Consider the following 17,784-nt stretch of genomic DNA (forward strand, 5'->3'; position numbering starts at 1 on the left):
TAGTATTTTTTTAAAAAAAATTTTTTTTTTTTTTTTTTGGAGATATTTTCACTGTAGGGCGTGTGCGCTCGCCAGACAGACAGAGAGCGACAGAGAGACAGAAAGCGAGAAATCACCCCCCCCAGGGGGGATGGCCACGCCGCAATCCCTTCTCCTCCATTCTCCTCTTGAGATCTTGGCAACGCACACACATGCGCCCGGTGTGAATTTAAGCCACCGGGTCTGAGACGTGGACCATGGTCGACTACGTGGGGAGTCCAGCAACATAGCCATTGTGCTAACTGCTGGTCCCCTATTATTTTTTTTTTTCAGAGTGATTTTTGTTATAGGGCACTTGCTAGAGAGACAGAAAGTGAAAAGTTACCCTCCGGGGGAATAGCCATGACACAATCCCTTCTCCTCTATGTCCCCCTGGGGATTTTGGGCACACACACATATGCACCCAGTGTGAGTTTTAAGCCACCAGGTCTTGGACTTGAACTGCAGTGGACCATGTCGGAGTCCAGGGACATAACCTTACATGATCTGCTGGTCCTTACTTCAAGTAATATTTAGAAAAAGACCTGGAATATAAGATGTACTAGTAAATATTTGCTAATAAATGAATTAAGAGGTTTATTTATTTATTTTTTCCTGTAGGGTGCATGCTCTTGCCAGAGAGACAGGGAGAAATCACCCCCTGGAGGGGGCATGGCCATGTCATAATCCTTTCTTTTCCAAACTTCTCTCAGGATTTTGGGGCATACATGCACATGCTCTTGGCATGACTTTCAAGCCACTGGGCTAGGACTTGAACTGCACAGCTGGCCACCTGGGATCCAGTTGCCCAACCTCCATGCTACCTGCTGGCCCCAAGAGTGTTTCTTTTCATTTATACTAATTTTTATCACATATAATACCATCGAAGTTTTTCATGCACCAGATGTTTTTGTCCAAAAATCTAAAAGTGGAAAAAAATGTGTATTATTAAAAGGTGTTTAACTTTCGTGTTTCTATTGTTGTGATTCTTGTTAGTTCCTTTCTGTGGAATAATGAACTCGTGGCAAATTTAAGAGTGCCATTTGGGACCAGCAGGTTGCATAATTGATCCATTGCTGGACTCCAACATAGTTGACTGTGGTTCAAGTCCTGGACCGAGTTGCTTAAACTCATGCTGGGCACATGTGTGTGCATGCCCAAAATCCTGAGAGGAGAATGGAGAAGAAGGGATTGTGACAGGGCCATCCTCCCTGGAGGGTGATTTCTCACTTTCTGTCTCTCTGACTCTGTTTCTCCATCTCTCTATATTTCTCTGGGGAGCGCATATACCCTATACCAAAAAAAAAAAAAAAAAAAAAAAAGAAGCGCATATACCCTATACCAAAAAAAAAAAAAAAAGAAAAAGAAAAAAGAGTTGCCATTTAAAAATGATAAGGAGGGTTATCTTAAAGGGTTATCTTAAGTCCTATCCTATTAAATCCCTATAGTAATTCTCTAGAGTATATCTTATTACCTAGCTACATTCAAAGATTTCAAAACTAAAGCTTTACTTAAATTAAATAACTTGCTAAGTCACAGAGCTAGTAGCCAAGTTGCACTTTGAAGCAAGAAATACACACACACACACACACACACACACACACACACACACACATATATATATATATATTTTAAGGTTTTTGCTATAGGGCACATGTGCTCACCAGAGACTGAGAAAGAAAGTGAGAAATCATGCACCTCAGGGAGATGGTTAGATATTTAATAAGACAGTTCAGATTCTAGTCATACACTGAAGGATACTCTAAAAGAAGCAGTTATAGGTGAATGGAGAAGGATAATTGAGTTTTATGGGTAATGTAATTAACAGACACTTTTGGTATGAGACTTCTTGACTTATTTCGGTGGGTATTGGACATACTTGATTACAGAGTTCTCTAAATTATTTTGGAATTTTGCCATTTGAATTTTTCTTATTTTGGTAGATTTCCATGAAAATTAGTGGCAACCACAAACAAATACATTAATACATAAATTTGATATAAAATAGAAATTATTGATTGAACTCTGGGCAAACCCTAACTCTTTGCATCATGTTCATAAGCATATCTTACCTGTGTAGAGCTATAGTAATAGCTGTTTTTGTCTTTGGTTCCAAACAGACTCATTGAAGACATATTAGAATTTTTATTGAAAATTGAATTTCCATTTAAAGTAGAGTTAATAAAGGTAAACTTGCATTATCTTAATGGTTATTCAGTTTTTGCTTGGTAGCTTTCAAAGTAACTTGCTACTTTACAGAGAAGGGAGGCGACGGATAGAGGGTAAACCTGTGAGTTACCACCTCTGTTTTTACCCTGTGTCGTTATCACAAGCTGTTTCAGTCTACAGAGCCCCGTTTCCAAGGACTAACCCATTGGAGTTCTATGATTCTATGAATTGGAGGTTGATCATCTTTGTGTCTAGCAGAGGAAAAACTTTTTTTTTTTTAGGGAAATATCATGATTGCCTTAGAGATGACCAGATTAAACTTTTTTTTTTTAAGGAAATATCATGATTGCCTTAGAGATGACCAGTACTAGTGTGTTTAGTGTGTTTGTTGGTTAATCTCTTGTGAAGAAAGCAAAAGTGCTAAGTTAGAAAATAAGCTCAGTGAAAGGACTGTGCTAAAGTAACATAATTTAGTCATCTTCCAAAGTTACTATAGTGATTGTTTCTTAAAGGTTATTATTTAATATATCTGTTGAATGAATTAGGTTGTCAGGAAAGTCATGGTGTATTTTTTTCTATGCAAAAATGTGTCATTACTTTCCCGATGACCCAGTATAATGATTTTGTTTTGTGCAGCTAAATTATTAATAATAATAATAATAATAATAAAAAGAATTTCAAATTTCAAATTTCCCATGTAGAAGGGAGAATTTTTCGAACATAAAAATATTTAATTTATATATTCATTTTCTTTCACAGGTATTCCTGGCCAAAGTTCTGTTGTGTTGTTGGAAAAGTCATGGCTCATTTTGCAGAGAAAAACTACATTGTGACTTTTTGGACAACCCAATAGATAGAAATTAAACCTTGGAAATGACATAAAATAGTTCTATGCTAGCTCTAAAGAGAGTCACCAGTTCCTCTACAAAAAGTATGTTGTAAACAGTTTCCACATTTGATAGATTGAGAGTTGATTCCTTTTTGTCCTTAGCCATTTGTTACCAAAAATACAAGAAAAGTATTAGTACAGACAGATTTCATTGAGTCCTAGAATTGAAAGAGCTTTAATTATCCAACCAAATTTTTACATGTTCTAAATTAGGAAACTGGGTCTCAGAGAGGTTCAGTGACCTATTGAAGGTCTCAGATTTGCAGAACTGGGGTCTTACTATAGAACCCTTTAGCCTGTACCATGGTTCTTGAAGTGAGTATCAGCGTAAAGCTAAGCTTCTGTGTATCTGCTATACCATTTTATACCACTAAACCATTTTATTTAATATTTATGTCCAAGTTTAGGTTTCCCTTCCTTCTTGGTGCATAGTTTTCATCTTCTTTTTCTTTTTTTAAATGGATTTTTACTATAGGGTGTGTGTGCTTGCTGGAGAGACTGAGAGAGACAGAGAGATAGAAAGAGGGAACTCACTGCGGGGGGATGGCCATGCCACAATCCCTTCACCTCCATTCTCCTCTTGGGATTTTGGGCACGCATGCAAACACTCCCAGCATGAGTTTCAAGTTGCTGGGTCCTGGACACGAACTGTGGTCAGCCATGTGGTAGCCTAGTGATGTAACCATCATGCCATCGGCAGGTCCCAGGTGCATAGTCTTTTTATTTATTTATTTTTGCCTTTTTGTTTATAAACCATCATGCCATCTGCAGGTCCCAGGTGCATAGTCTTTTTTTTAATTTATTTTTGCCTTTTTGTTTATTTACTTTGCAGATATACTAGTGAATTTTACACTTAAAAATTTTAGAATATTAAGAAAAAAGGTGTCAGCAACCTTGCATCTTTATATCTATTACATATTCTGGAAGCAGGGAAAATGGCATCTAAGTTTATGGGTGTAAATATGAAGTAAAGTGTAGTTCTGAACTATGTTACTCTGGAAATCAAGACTGACTTATAGATGTTTCCTAAAGCCAAGTATACAATGTACTTTCAGTCAAAAATGTCAATAAGATACTGCACATCATATGGTAGGATACTGGAAACAAAACAGAAAGCGTTTTCTACCTTTATACAAAATTATAATGCATTTGAGATGATACTGGCATCATAAAATGTTGGCACCCGGAAATGTTCTCCAAATGTTATGACCATATCTCAAGAAAATGCACTAGAACTGAAGTTAATCTATTAATACTGGGTTGTTGGAAAATCGATTTTTTGCATAGAAAAAGTTTTGACACATTTTTTCATAGAAAAAATTTTTGGCATGACTATTAAAGAAGTTCTGCATATTGGACTATTATTCTGCAATACAGGTTTAGGAAAATAAAATTTCAGTTGAAAATAACTTGCTTCTCCCCTCTCTTGAAATGAAATAAAGGATTTTATGTTGGTACCATGAATTTAGAATTCAGAATAAATATTGCTTATGACATCAAATTTTATTGTGATTTATCATGTGGAAGTTTAATGAACATTTTTCTTAAAACAAAAGACTCAGACTATATATGTGTTTCTATTTACCCTAACAAAATCTATTCATAATTCCTGTTTTCCTCTCCTTCTACCCCTCTTCTCTTTTCTTCTCCCCTCCTCATTCCCACCTTACTGTTTTCCTTTTGTCTAGAAACTTTTTTTTAAATTGAAAGCCTTATTAAAGATACTCATTTCGCTTCAGAATACATTTTCTTCTTAACACAGACAGTATTTATTATATATGTAAAGATCATTTATTATGCTCAATGGCAGTGAGACAGCTGTCGGACCATACCTGGAGACTAGGTCATACCCATTCACCCTCTTCAGTTTAGTGGTTGACTAGGACTTATTCTCATAGATAAGATTTCTATATGTGATTTTAATTTTATGTACGAAAATATTATAGTAAATAACGTGGGCTTTTGTGTGGATTAAGTTTATTCTGAAAACAAGAAAAATGTACACATTTATTGAACAGCTATTCAATGATTCACACTGGCTGGCCCTAGAACTTTATGTATATTCAACAGCAGCACATTATTTTAAATGTGCACATACATTTTGTGTGTGTATGTGTTTTTAAAGAGAGGCTCTAGCATGTCACCATCCTCCTGCCTTACCATCCTTACTGGTTGGATCCACTGTGCTTGTCTTTTTAGGATGAGCCGAGAATCAAACCCAAGCTTCCAGTGTGGCCTCCGTCTGCCAAGCAGCAGTGTCCAGCATACACAATAGCAGCTGGGCCTCACATTCATTTTAACTATGTCGTTTTTACTGAGTGAACTTGATATACCAGGGAACTAAATTTAGTGCTTTTGGTGTAAATTTTATTTCTTAAGAAAACAAATCTTTTTAAAATTACTGTGACCCTCAGATATTTAACAAAAAAAAGTGCTGCTAAAATTCTATTATGAATTTCTATATAATAAGCTTTCTATTGAACACATTCCTTATATAAACAATACTGGAATATTTCCATTGGATTTATTCCATAGAAACTTTCATTTGATTGGTTGTTTTTATTTGGTAGAATTCTAGTAAAATGCTAAAGATAACTTTTTCTAATGAGGTATATGAAAACATTGAATCTTAGTGAAATTATTGGGTAAATTACCATTCATGTACATGAATATACAATTTCTGATTACCTTTTTGTTTAATGTTTAAATTTTTTGTAGGTGGTATACTATTTGTTTATGGTAGTTCTAGCAGATCTACCTAGTTTTAGGATTTTTTTTTTTTTTTTAAGATTTTTGCCATAGAGTGCATGTGCTCACTGGAGAGAGACAGAGAAAGAGGGAAAGTGAGAACTCACCCTCCAGGGGGGGATGCTCAGACTGCGTTCTCTTCTCTTCCTGGGATTTTGTGCACACATGCACCTCTCATGTTTTTCAAACAGCCAAGTCTAGTACTTGAAATACAGGGTTCCCCTAACACCTGAACTATGATGATATGTAGTTTTACTCCACTTTCTTTTTTGTTTTTAAAGGTTTTGGCCACAGGGTTTTTGCGCTCACTGGAAAAAGAGAGAGGGAAAGTGAGAAATCGTTCCCTGGCAGGATGGCCATGCCACAACCCCTTCTTTGTTTTCCTCTTGGGATTTTGGGGACACACACACACATGTGCCCGCCATGATTTTCAAGCTGCCGGGTCCGGGACTCAAACCATGGTTGACCCTGTGAGAATTCAGTGTCATAACAACCACGCCACCTGCTGGCCCTAGACTGTTAAATGCCCTGAAAAACTTAAGGCATGCTCACTCAGTTGAATGCCTCAAATTTCTTTGCAATACAATCAGGAAAAGAGAATAATTGCTATGAATTTGGGGACAAATGTTATTTTTAAATTTTGAGTAAAAATTATTTTGGGTTTTACTTGGCAGGAATAGGGATATACAGGTAAGTGTTGATATGTATTTAAACTTTGTGAAGAGTTCATCTCATATAAGAAGTTTACATGATTTATTTGAAATGCCTAACTTCTCTTTCAGGATTTATTACATTTGTTTATAATAGCTTCTAAGTCCTGTCCTTATAGAATGTTGATTGAAAAATATTGCCCTTTAGAGATCCTTTAGTTACAAAATATTGCTTATTTGGGGAAGATAATATATTAAAATATAAGAGTACATAACTTTCTTTGCTCTTGAATTTACAGAGGAGGGAGAGTGACTAATCTATGTAATGGATCTGAAACGAGGCTAATAGATTTGAATTTAAGCAATTTCTGTAATTAAAAGTATACTGAACCTCGAGATATGGCACTTGGTTTTTCTGAAATGAATCACCCGCTGTTATTTTCCTCCCCCACTTTCCACAGGAACTCAGTTTCCTCCAATTGCAGCACAAGACCTTCCTTTCGTTCTAAAGGCTGGCTACCTTGAAAAACGCAGAAAAGGTAAGCTGTGAGATTTTATAAAAGCACCAGAAGAAAAATGATTTCATCCTTAGATAAGACATATTTGCAGCACACACGTAGAGACAGTGTGCTTTTCAGGTGATCGAAGGGTTTAAGACTGTTAGAAAATCTGGATGACATTATCCAAACCACAAAATATAGCTTTTAGCTTTTACATAATTGTTAATAACAAAACGTGAGGTTGGGTTTTTGGCTGTCAACTTCCGTTATTTGTAAGTGGTTCAGGAGCTGTTTCCTCATGTGACCATTTTCTCAAAGATGGGATTTCTCACCATTACCCCACCCGGCCGAGCAGCAGGTTATCTGCACTGACCTGGCATACGCCACGTCTGCCGTGTTTAGATCAAGCTTTGGCATCGTGTCTGCCATTGTCTGTTACTCATTTCGCTGTTCCTCTCCATTGGCTGCGATAATTGGGAGTTGACCATATGGTCTCATTCTTTCAACACCAATATTTAATGGAAATGAATTATGGAGGTGGTGTTATGGTATGGGGAATGAAAAGCAGAACGCCTCTTTATTACCATACCTCTTATCTCTCAGGTAGCCCCTTTGAGCCTTTCTATTTATATTCTATTTGCTTTTCTTAGATTTTAAAACTGAAAGCTAATAGAAATAATCGAGGTCACCTCCTTCCCCTCCCTTTCATAACAGATGAGAAAACGAGACCCGGATGAATCAGTTATCCCAAGGCTGTGTAATCTTAGATGCCTTTTTGACTGTCCCTGTCAGGAAAGTTTGTTAGCCGTGCAGTTGATCCCTTCCGTGGAGCAACCCTCTGCTTTACTTTATTCCTTTTGGCGTTGTTGGGGTTTTACTTTTTATTTATTTATTTATTTATTTATTTAGTTTGTTTCCTGGAATAGAAGATGCAAATTAAGTAGTCATAGCATTTTAGAGCTGAAAGAAATCTTAAAAATCATATCAACTGGCTTTTGCTTTTACGGTAAGGAAATAGCTTTATATTTACTTAAGTAATATATGAAGGGGCTTCCAAAGTTCATGGAGAAATGGAATTAAAGTACAAGTTTATTTAAGTGCAAACGAATTCTGAAATCCATATATAGATTTTTTCTGTGATAGGCATCCTCCTTGATCTTTTTGAAGACACACATAATGTATATTTTCTGAACTGTTCTTTTTCTTCTTTTATTGTAGATCACAGCTTTCTGGGATTCGAATGGCAGAAACGGTGGTGTGCTCTCAGTAAAACAGTGTTCTATTATTATGGGAGTGATAAAGGTAGTGTTGGTGTTCAGTAATACCAGCTATTGCTTGTTTTTTGTTTTTTATTTTTTGTCATTTTAACCCTCTCCCCCTTTTTGGGGGGGGGTACAGAGTAAAATGAAGACAAATGGATGAAGAATTTTAACAGTTATAAGACTAAGTTATCATAATTCTGGTTCATTATTTAACAAATGTTCTGAATTCCAGAACGATCTTAAAGTTAAACAGTGGTGTTTTGTTGAATTAGAAAAGACAGTAAAATAATTTTCAACTGTGAAGCTTTTCATCTTAAGAAATATCTACCATCTAGGCTACAGTTACAGAATTTCTAGAGAAGTTAAAACCATAGGATTGTGAGAGTTTTAAAAGATTATTTAATTTTACTTATTATTATTGTCTAAAAAAATTGTTATGGGACACGTGCACTCACCAGAGAGATACACAGAGAGAGAGAGAGACAAAGTAAGAAAGCAAAGCAATAGGTCTGAGACTCGAACCATAGTGGGCCATGTGGGTGCCTTAACCACCATGTCACCTGCTGGCCCTGAGTGTGTTTTGTTTTTGTTTTTGTTGCGTGTGTGTGTGTGTGTGTGTGTGTGTGTTTGTGTGTGTGTGAGAGATCCCTGGTGGGCTCTGGTCATGCTGTAATTCCTTCTCTCCATTTCTCCATCACACAATATTTGGGGCCTACTGTTTTTCAAGTCGCCAGGGTTGGAATTAGATTTAGAATTGCAGTGGGCCATGTGGGATTTGGCTCCTAATACACAGTGCTTAAGCACTGTGCTACAGGGTCAGCCTGAGTTGTGAGAGTTTTGAAGGCAGAAAAAGCTATTTTTTTTCTTAAATATTTTGAAAGAAAACTTTAGATAAAGTTAAATATATACACACCCTTGCCAATTCCTTTACAGATTTATTTACTAACTCATTCATTAATTTATGTTGCCAGAGTACACATGCACACTGGTGTGTGTGTGTGTGTGTGTGTGTGTATGTGTGTGTGTGTGAGAGAGAGAGAGAGAGAGAGAAAGCTCCATTGGGGTGTGGTTGTGTCACAAGTGCTGTTTTTCCATTCTTCCTTCCCACCAGGATGTTGGACATGCACATACACACACTGGGTATGTTTTCTTTTATTATTTTTTAATCATTTATTTATTTATTTTTACATTTTCCCACAAACATTTACTTTATATATCAAAAAACTTTTGCTCATATTCTATAGCTCTTTTTTGGAGAGGTTTTTGCTATAGAGTGTGTGTGCTCACCAGAAAGAGAGAGACAGAGAGACAGAAAGTGAGAAATCACGCCCCCCCCCCCAAGGGGGGATAGCCAGCTGCAATCCCTTCTCCATCAACAATGCCATTATACCAACTGCTGGTTCCTCGTACTCTATAGTTCTTGACAGTTAATAAACAACTTTCAAAATTTCAAAATACTGAATTTTAAAGATAATGTTCAAAATATTTGTTACAATTTGTTTGTGATTCTGTAACAACAGAGACAGTATGGTTTTAAATATTTTTGAGAAAATATTTACATGTCAGCTACTCAAACTGTTGAAAAGCAAACGTCTAGCACATAAGTCACACATAAATCTTCTCAGTTCAGCCCTGTCTACCAAGTATTCTGTGATATACCATCTACTAGCGAAGATCAGTCTCTTTTTCTTCCTTCAAAGTCGTCCTCAAGATAATCCTCTGGTTGTGGTTGCTCTTTTGGAATCCCTACTGATTACTATGCTGGACTGGAAAAGTCTAGGTTATTTTATGGTACAAATTCTTCCATATAGCTTCTCTAATCCTCTCTGCCAGGCGGAACTGTTTATGGTACCAGACCATCTTTCCAAGAGCTTCTGTTGGCTTCCTTGAGATCTACCTTAGTTCCTTCTGCCACAAAATAAGAATACTCCCAAATATTTTCCAATTCCAGAGGGGTCAGGAAGGGATAAAATTTGTTTCCATTTAAAGAAACAAAGAAACAAAAAGAAAAAATATTTTAACAAATTGCTGAAAATATCAACAGTTCCAAAGAAAGCAAAATCCTTAAATTGGGAAAGCAGAACATAGTAAAAAAAATCAGTAGCATTTCACTCAAAAGTCATAAAATTCTATTACCAGTTTAGTCTTCTGCTGAATTTGCAGTGTTGCTGTGGCCCGATCTTTCTGTTTAAACCCTGAAAGTTAACATTCAATGCTATTGATATTTTTTGTCCCTAGCATTAAGTTGATCATTTTCTTGGTTGTTTTTTGTTATCTTATTTCTGTATGTGTGTCTTTAGTTTTCCTGGTAGAGCACTCCTTTCAGGACCTTTTGAAGAGTGGTTCCGATATTGGCGAATTCTTTTAGTCTTATTTATCTGAGAATGTTTTTTCCCTTTCTTTCCATATTAAGGATAGTCTTGCCAGGTATAATATTCTTGGTTGAAACTGCTTTTCACTTATTCCCATTCTTTCCTTGCTCGCATTGTTTCTGATGAGAGGTCTGATGTTAGCCTGATGGGATAACCTTTATAAGTAACCTGACATTTTTCTCTTGCCAATTTTATTATCTTGTCTTTGTGGATTTTGCCAATCTGGCTATGATGTGTCTTAGAGAAGATCTTCTTGGGTTGCTTCTATTAGGGGTCCTTCATATTTCTTGGGTCTGGATATTTGAATGCCTCTCTAGATTTGGAAAGTTTTCTTCTTGGATTTCAGGGAATAGATTATCAATGCCTTTATTAGTTTCTTCACCTTCTGGAATACCGATTATCTGGATGTTTGGGTGCTTAATGGTGTCTAGTATTTCTTATATAGTATTCTCATTTTGGGGGGTTATTTTCTCAGTTTTTGTTGTTGTTGCTATTGTTTTTACTAGATCAGAGAGTTTGCCTTCAACATCTGAGATTTGATCTTCTACATGGGCTAGTCTGCTTTTAATACTTTCGAGGAAGATTTTGAATTTTTGAATTGCAGCCTTCATCCCTAATAGCTCCATTTGATTCTTTTTTGTGGTGTGTATTTCTTCTTTCAGATCGTCTAAGCACTTCCTCACCTCTTGGTACTCATTGTCTCTTTTTTCCTGCACTTTCTGGAGTTCATTGTCTCTCAGCTCTTGCATCTCATTTAGTTTTGTCACTGTGAATATTCTGAATTCCCTATTGGACATTTCCATGAGTTCTACTGTACCATCTGTGGATGATGAAGGATTGTATTTTTCCCTTAGGGGAGAGATATTTTCTTGGTTTCTCATATTTCTTGTGCCTCTGCGGTGGTTTCTGGCCATTCTGTGACAAAATCCCTCCTCTTCTGTGCTTTGCAATGTGGTATCCACAGGAAGAGACTAGGAGTTCAGATTTATGAAAGGAAATTTCTTCCTTAAAGCAGGAGGTTCAATAAGCGTTGAGGATTTTAATGACTCTGAAAGTATTCAGATATTTGGCTACTGTGCACCTAGGCCTATCTAGACACTCAGTGTGTGGAGAGTGAAGAGCAGAGTGAGACAGTAAGGTAAAAAGAGCAAAAGCAAAAGAAAACTAGACAAAAATAACCAAAAAAGAGAACAAAAAATTTTTTAAAGGTTTAAAAATGAAAACTACATGTTCCTCTAGTGCACCGTTTGAACACACCGGGACACACCTCAAATTGAAAATGGCTTCTGAAATTAGCAAGAGAAAGAAAAGGACCAGGGTGAGGAGAAGTGGCTTAAAAATTAAAAAAAAAAAGAAAAAAAATATATATGAAGAGAGAAGGAGCATGAGACAGACAGACACACAGAGACAGAGACAGAGAGAGGACAGAGGTCACTCTACCTTGTGTGAGTATTTAGGGAGTCTAGGAGATGGAATTTAGAGCATAGCTTCCCTGAACATGCCAGGATACATCTCAGACTGAAAATGGCTTCTTGTCTGTATTTCGAGAGTCTATAAGGTGGAGTTTAGAGCATAGCTTCCCTGAAGACTTGAGGACACACCTCAGATTGAAATGGCTTCTTTTCTGAGTATTTCCAGGATATGTTTTCTAAGGACTGGGATTTGAACTGTGATCAGCCATGGGAGGATCCAGCTTCCCTAACTACTATACAATGGGACCAATTCCCTTAAAGGTTTAAATAATAACAGAAACTTGTATATAGAGTTTACTATGTACTGGCCACTGTTCTAAGCACTTAGCTATCTGTCTTATCTTATTTAACTTCCAACTCCTTGACTACTGTTATTAGCCCCATTTATTTACTGTTAGGAAAACTGAGGACAAAGAAGATAAGTTTGTTCAAGGTTATAGATCTGGTAATGGCAGGTCTGGAATTTGCTATAACCTAGGTAGTATGGTTATAATCCAGGCTTGTAACCATCATCCTAAATCACTATATTAATTCAGAAACAATAAGAAACATTGCATAACTTCTCTTATTCATTAAACTCTAAGTCATAATTTACCAAATCATAATTTAAAGCTTATGATTTTTAATAAATAAAAGCACAAAAAAATGAAATTTAAAGGATGTAAGCTTTCTTAGTTTTGTTTTTTTCAATGAAAAAGCAGTCCAGAAGTTCAATAAGGTAAAGGTTACATAGAAATAAATCATGTTTACTTTCAGGAAGAACACTTTAAGGAGAAAAAAGAGCTAAGAGCCCAGTATTACCAAATATAACTTTTTCTACAGAGTTGTTAGTAGTCAATGTTGTTTGGAAGTTTCTTTTTTATTTGACTTCATTTGCCATTTTTAGGTACCTGTCACACTTATTAGAAAAACATACAGATAAGATTATTGTATTTCAGATAAATTTGAATATATTGTGCTAGAAGTTGGTCTTACCCATTGGCTAATGTGATTACAAAATTAAGAATGAATTTAGTGGCTAGTTTGCATTCCATTACTAATTTACAATATGTTCAAGTGTAATAACGGCATCAATGAAGTGCAAACTGTCAATGACAGGAAGCAAACAACCTTCTTCCATCTGTTGAGGGTAAGTAGGTGGTGATGTCAGAAAATGTAGAGTCTAAGATCAGTTATGATTATGATGGATCATAAACTTGTTTTACTATTAGAGAAATTTATTTCTGTACATTTTTGTGAATTTAAATAAATATTTTACCTTTCTACCAAGAAATACCCTCTGTTTTTCACCAGACCAGGGACAGGTTCAGATAGTCTTGTGATTTGGGCTCAGTTAGGCTTCTCATTCCTAATTTCTTTAGAAATTAGATAGAACTAGTATCAGTATTTGTTCCTTTACTAGTGTTACTGGTAGACACTAACTGTTAGGAAGATCAGAAGGACTTTTTTTTTTAAAGTCCATGGGGTGTTTATGATACTTCTAAGACTAATATTCAATAAAGAAATTTTAATAACAATTTTTTTTCAGGTTTTAGTTTTGCTATAGGTATGTAAACTTCCGGAAGAGGGAGGGTAGAGAGAAACCAAGAAATCACCCAGTCCCCCACATCACATTCCCCTCTCCCCCACATCACATTCCCCTCTCCCCCACATCACATTCCCCTCTCCTCTATTCTCTCATAATTTTGGGCATGCACACACATGTGCCAGTGTGTTTTTCTTTTCTTTATTGAAGAGTTATTAATTTAATTTTATTTATTATTGTTATTATTTTAAAATTTGCCAAAGGGTGTGTGTGCTCACCAGAAACAAATGAGAGAGGGAAAGTCAGAAGAACAAGCCACCAGGTCTGGGACTTGAACCATGGTCGATCATGTGGGAGTACAGTACCTTAACAATCATGCTGTCTGCTAGCCCCATGCTGGCATGTTTTTCAAGCCACTGGGTCCAGAACCTGAACTGTACTATTGTCCATATAGGATCTAGCCACCTTAACCACTATGCCACTTCCTTTTTGTTTATTTATTTACTTAAATTTTTAGTTTTTAAGGTTTTTGCCATAGGATACATACAGTTGCATAGGAGGGAGATAGAGAGGAAAATGAGACATCATCCCCCTCCCAGGGGTAGGGGTGGGGGTGGCCATGCTGCTGTCCCTTCTCCTTTGGAGATTTGGGGCATGAAAGCACACATGCTGGGTATGAGTTTCAAGCTACTGAGTCTGGGATTCGGACTGCAGTCATCCATGTGGGAATCTAGCCACCTTGTCTACCATCCCACCTGCTGGCTTCCATTTCTGCTCTTACTTGATAAGACTTGGTGGTAATAACAGTCTTCAAAATTTGCATTTTTAGCTACTTGGCGATCTGTTTGGCTCCCCTCCATTGCTTCAACTTTTTAGAAATTACTATTCTAGCCTTCTTTTTTTATGTTGATAATTAAAGATCTGGCTTGTATTTCCCTAAACTCTTCCCCATCTGTTACTTTGTAGCTTCCTGTTTCCAGTGAGATTTCCATTCTATTTTTACTGGTTCGTTTCTCTTTTGGTGCTGCTCCCCTTGGAATTTTCAACCAATTCCTTTCCTTTTAGGAATTCTGGGAAAAAAAATCTATCTTTAGACAGTTTTTAGTTACTTGTTTGGCATAATCCTGAGTTCCTTCCTGCATGTTTTTCAAGCCACTGGGTCCAGAACCTGAACTGTACTATTGTCCATATAGGATCTAGCCACCTTAACCACTATGCCACTTCCTTTTTGTTTATTTATTTACTTAAATTTTTAGTTTTTAAGGTTTTTGCCATAGGATACATACAGTTGCATAGGAGGGAGATAGAGAGGAAAATGAGACATCATCCCCCTCCCAGGGGTAGGGGTGGGGGTGGCCATGCTGCTGTCCCTTCTCCTTTGGAGATTTGGGGCATGAAAGCACACATGCTGGGTATGAGTTTCAAGCTACTGAGTCTGGGATTCGGACTGCAGTCATCCATGTGGGAATCTAGCCACCTTGTCTACCATCCCACCTGCTGGCTTCCATTTCTGCTCTTACTTGATAAGACTTGGTGGTAATAACAGTCTTCAAAATTTGCATTTTTAGCTACTTGGCGATCTGTTTGGCTCCCCTCCATTGCTTCAACTTTTTAGAAATTACTATTCTAGCCTTCTTTTTTTATGTTGATAATTAAAGATCTGGCTTGTATTTCCCTAAACTCTTCCCCATCTGTTACTTTGTAGCTTCCTGTTTCCAGTGAGATTTCCATTCTATTTTTACTGGTTCGTTTCTCTTTTGGTGCTGCTCCCCTTGGAATTTTCAACCAATTCCTTTCCTTTTAGGAATTCTGGGAAAAAAAATCTATCTTTAGACAGTTTTTAGTTACTTGTTTGGCATAATCCTGAGTTCCTTCCTTTATATGTTTTTCTTTCTAGGAAAATGTGTCAAATAAAATTTTTATTGTCTTCTGTGAAATCAGATGGCTGATTTGTGCAGCTTCGTTTACTGTGTATGTGAACCATTTACCTAAACTTTGGAAAGAGCTATTTAGATATATGAGAACTGTAATACCCCAACGTAAGTTGGATTTAGATAAATGGATTAGAGAGGCACAGAAGGAGTTGATACCACTTACTAGGTTAAACCATACTTTGTTACTGTTTGACAGACACATAGTTCACATTTTCTACCTTATTGCATGTGCCAAAAAACATATTGACCTATCAAGATAGTAATAGCTTAGTAAGCGTAGTCCGTCCTCTAGGGTAAATAATGCACTTACCTTTGTACCCATAAATATTGGCTGTATTTATTATTCATAGCCATTTGGGGCCTTTAAGTAACAAATATATATAGTATGTACTTTATCACTTTATGAAATCACATTCATCCTTTCATCTCTTTCCTTTTTCTTTGATTGTCATGAAGCACAATCATCAAACTTTTTGGGTCTTAGATATTCAGAATTCTATCAAGGCATTCATTCATTCAGTCACGCATTTCTTCTTCTTTTTTAATTTGATAAACTTTTATTGGACATTTGATGGAAAATAGGCACTGAGAATCCAAAAATTCTTAGAAGGTGCCCACAATTTGACTTGTGTGGGTATCAATAAGATGAAGAGGGGATACTGTGAGTTAGTGTTGGGGGCTGGGCAGGTAAGCTGATAATTTCAATGCAGTACAGTAAATAATTTAAATAGAAAGTCTTTGGATCATAAAGGAGGGAAAGCTAACTGCCTAGGGCAATTAGGGAAGACTTTCTGGTGGGAGGATACTTCATTGGGCCTTGAAGAATGAGTAGGAGGTTGTTGTGTAGATGCAATATTTGAAAAATGTGCCCCTCCAAAATGCATATACTGGAACTTAACTCCTAAGGAGGTAGGATTAAGAGGTGGGAGGTGATTTTCTTTCATGAAGGGGGTAAGTCCTGTAATAAAAAAGGCCTCAGTATGCTCTGCATGAAATGAAAGGATGCAGCATTTGTCTACTCTGTAGGATATAGCAATAAGGTACCTTCTTGAAGCAGAGAGCAGCCCTCAGTAGATGCTAACCCTCCAAGGGCCTTGATCTTGGACTTCTCAGCTTCCAGAGCTGCAAGAAATAAATTTTTGTTGTTTAAAAATTACTCTCAAGTGTGATAGCCACACAGAGTAAGACAGTGAAGAAGGATAAAATGGGCATTCTGGGCAAGGGGACAGTAGAGGTTCTGGATTGTGAAAGGCCATGGGTGGAATCAAGGCTGGAGCATGGGCTGAATGAGGGGACGATATGGGTAAGACTGAAGAAGTAGATTTGATCAGATTAGTAAAGAGCCTTCTGAGAAAAAGGGGCTTGCTGAGGATTTTATTTTGAACATGGCATTTAAGCAAAGGTCTCTGTGACTGATTTGGTTTTAGGAAGTAATTGTGATGGTATTGTGGAGGATGGACTGGAATGGATAGAGACTAGGTCAACAAGATCCTGTAGGAGGAGAGTGAACTAGTCTAAGCAGGAGAGGTCAACAGGACTGTCAAGAAGTAGAGTGAAGACTTCATGCAGATCTTTTTGGCTCCAAAGCTTTTTCTACAACTTGGTGATTGCTGTCAACCCCCTCCAAGATACCCATAAATGATGGCCCATTTTGGACCTGTTCTAAACTCATGGTTTTTGTTTATTTGTTTGTTTCTCGTTTTAATTTTTTTGTTTCCTTTTTTCTTTACCTTCCATATGATTTTGAATCAGCATTATGGTATGAACCACAGCTCTACCCACTTTGGGGGTGGAGATTGTTAGTTTATGATACTTCTTTTCAGGTCTTTTGCTTCCTCTCTTCCTAGTCCCCCAACAAAAGAATATCATATCCACCATCCAGTAAGTGACATCTACATGTAGCCTTGGTCCTGCCAAGTCATTCTGAATGTATATCAGAGGTTATTTGTTACATCATGTGGTTGTGCTGTTCATTGTGATAGCTTTTTAGTATGTAATAGAAGTCAGTAGAAAATTTGGCTTAATATAGATCATTTAATTTAACAGGATTTTCAGGAATTGTCACAGAAATAATATTTTTCATTGAAATTATCCTCGATCTCTTACTTCTCCCATAACTTTACCATTGATAGAATAAAGAGAACATATCTGTTTAGTTTCAAAGTCACAAAATATATTGATTTTGAGAATCATACAGGCCAGCTGGTGGCATAGCAGTTAAGGGGACTGGGTCCCACATGGCTGG

At 36.8% G+C, this 17,784-nt stretch overlaps 1 protein-coding gene across 2 annotated transcripts in view; it reads left to right on the forward strand.

Annotated features, from left to right (window-relative positions):
* Positions 1-17,784, forward strand: part of SKAP2 (src kinase associated phosphoprotein 2) — a 200,180-nt gene that overhangs the window by 105,896 nt on the left and 76,500 nt on the right. The window contains exons 5-6 of one of the 2 annotated variants that reach the window (XM_027765931.1): positions 6,936-7,013; positions 8,193-8,276. The gene's annotated coding sequence lies outside the window, so the exon portion shown is untranslated. Of the gene's footprint in view, positions 1-6,935; positions 7,014-8,192; positions 8,277-17,784 lie in introns of those variants that run through there. The other variant, XM_027765930.1, reaches the window with a different exon arrangement.

This window comes from Tupaia chinensis, unplaced genomic scaffold, assembly GCF_000334495.1.
Source record: "Tupaia chinensis unplaced genomic scaffold, TupChi_1.0 Scaffold139943_1, whole genome shotgun sequence".
NCBI classification, from domain to species: Eukaryota; Metazoa; Chordata; class Mammalia; order Scandentia; family Tupaiidae; genus Tupaia; species Tupaia belangeri.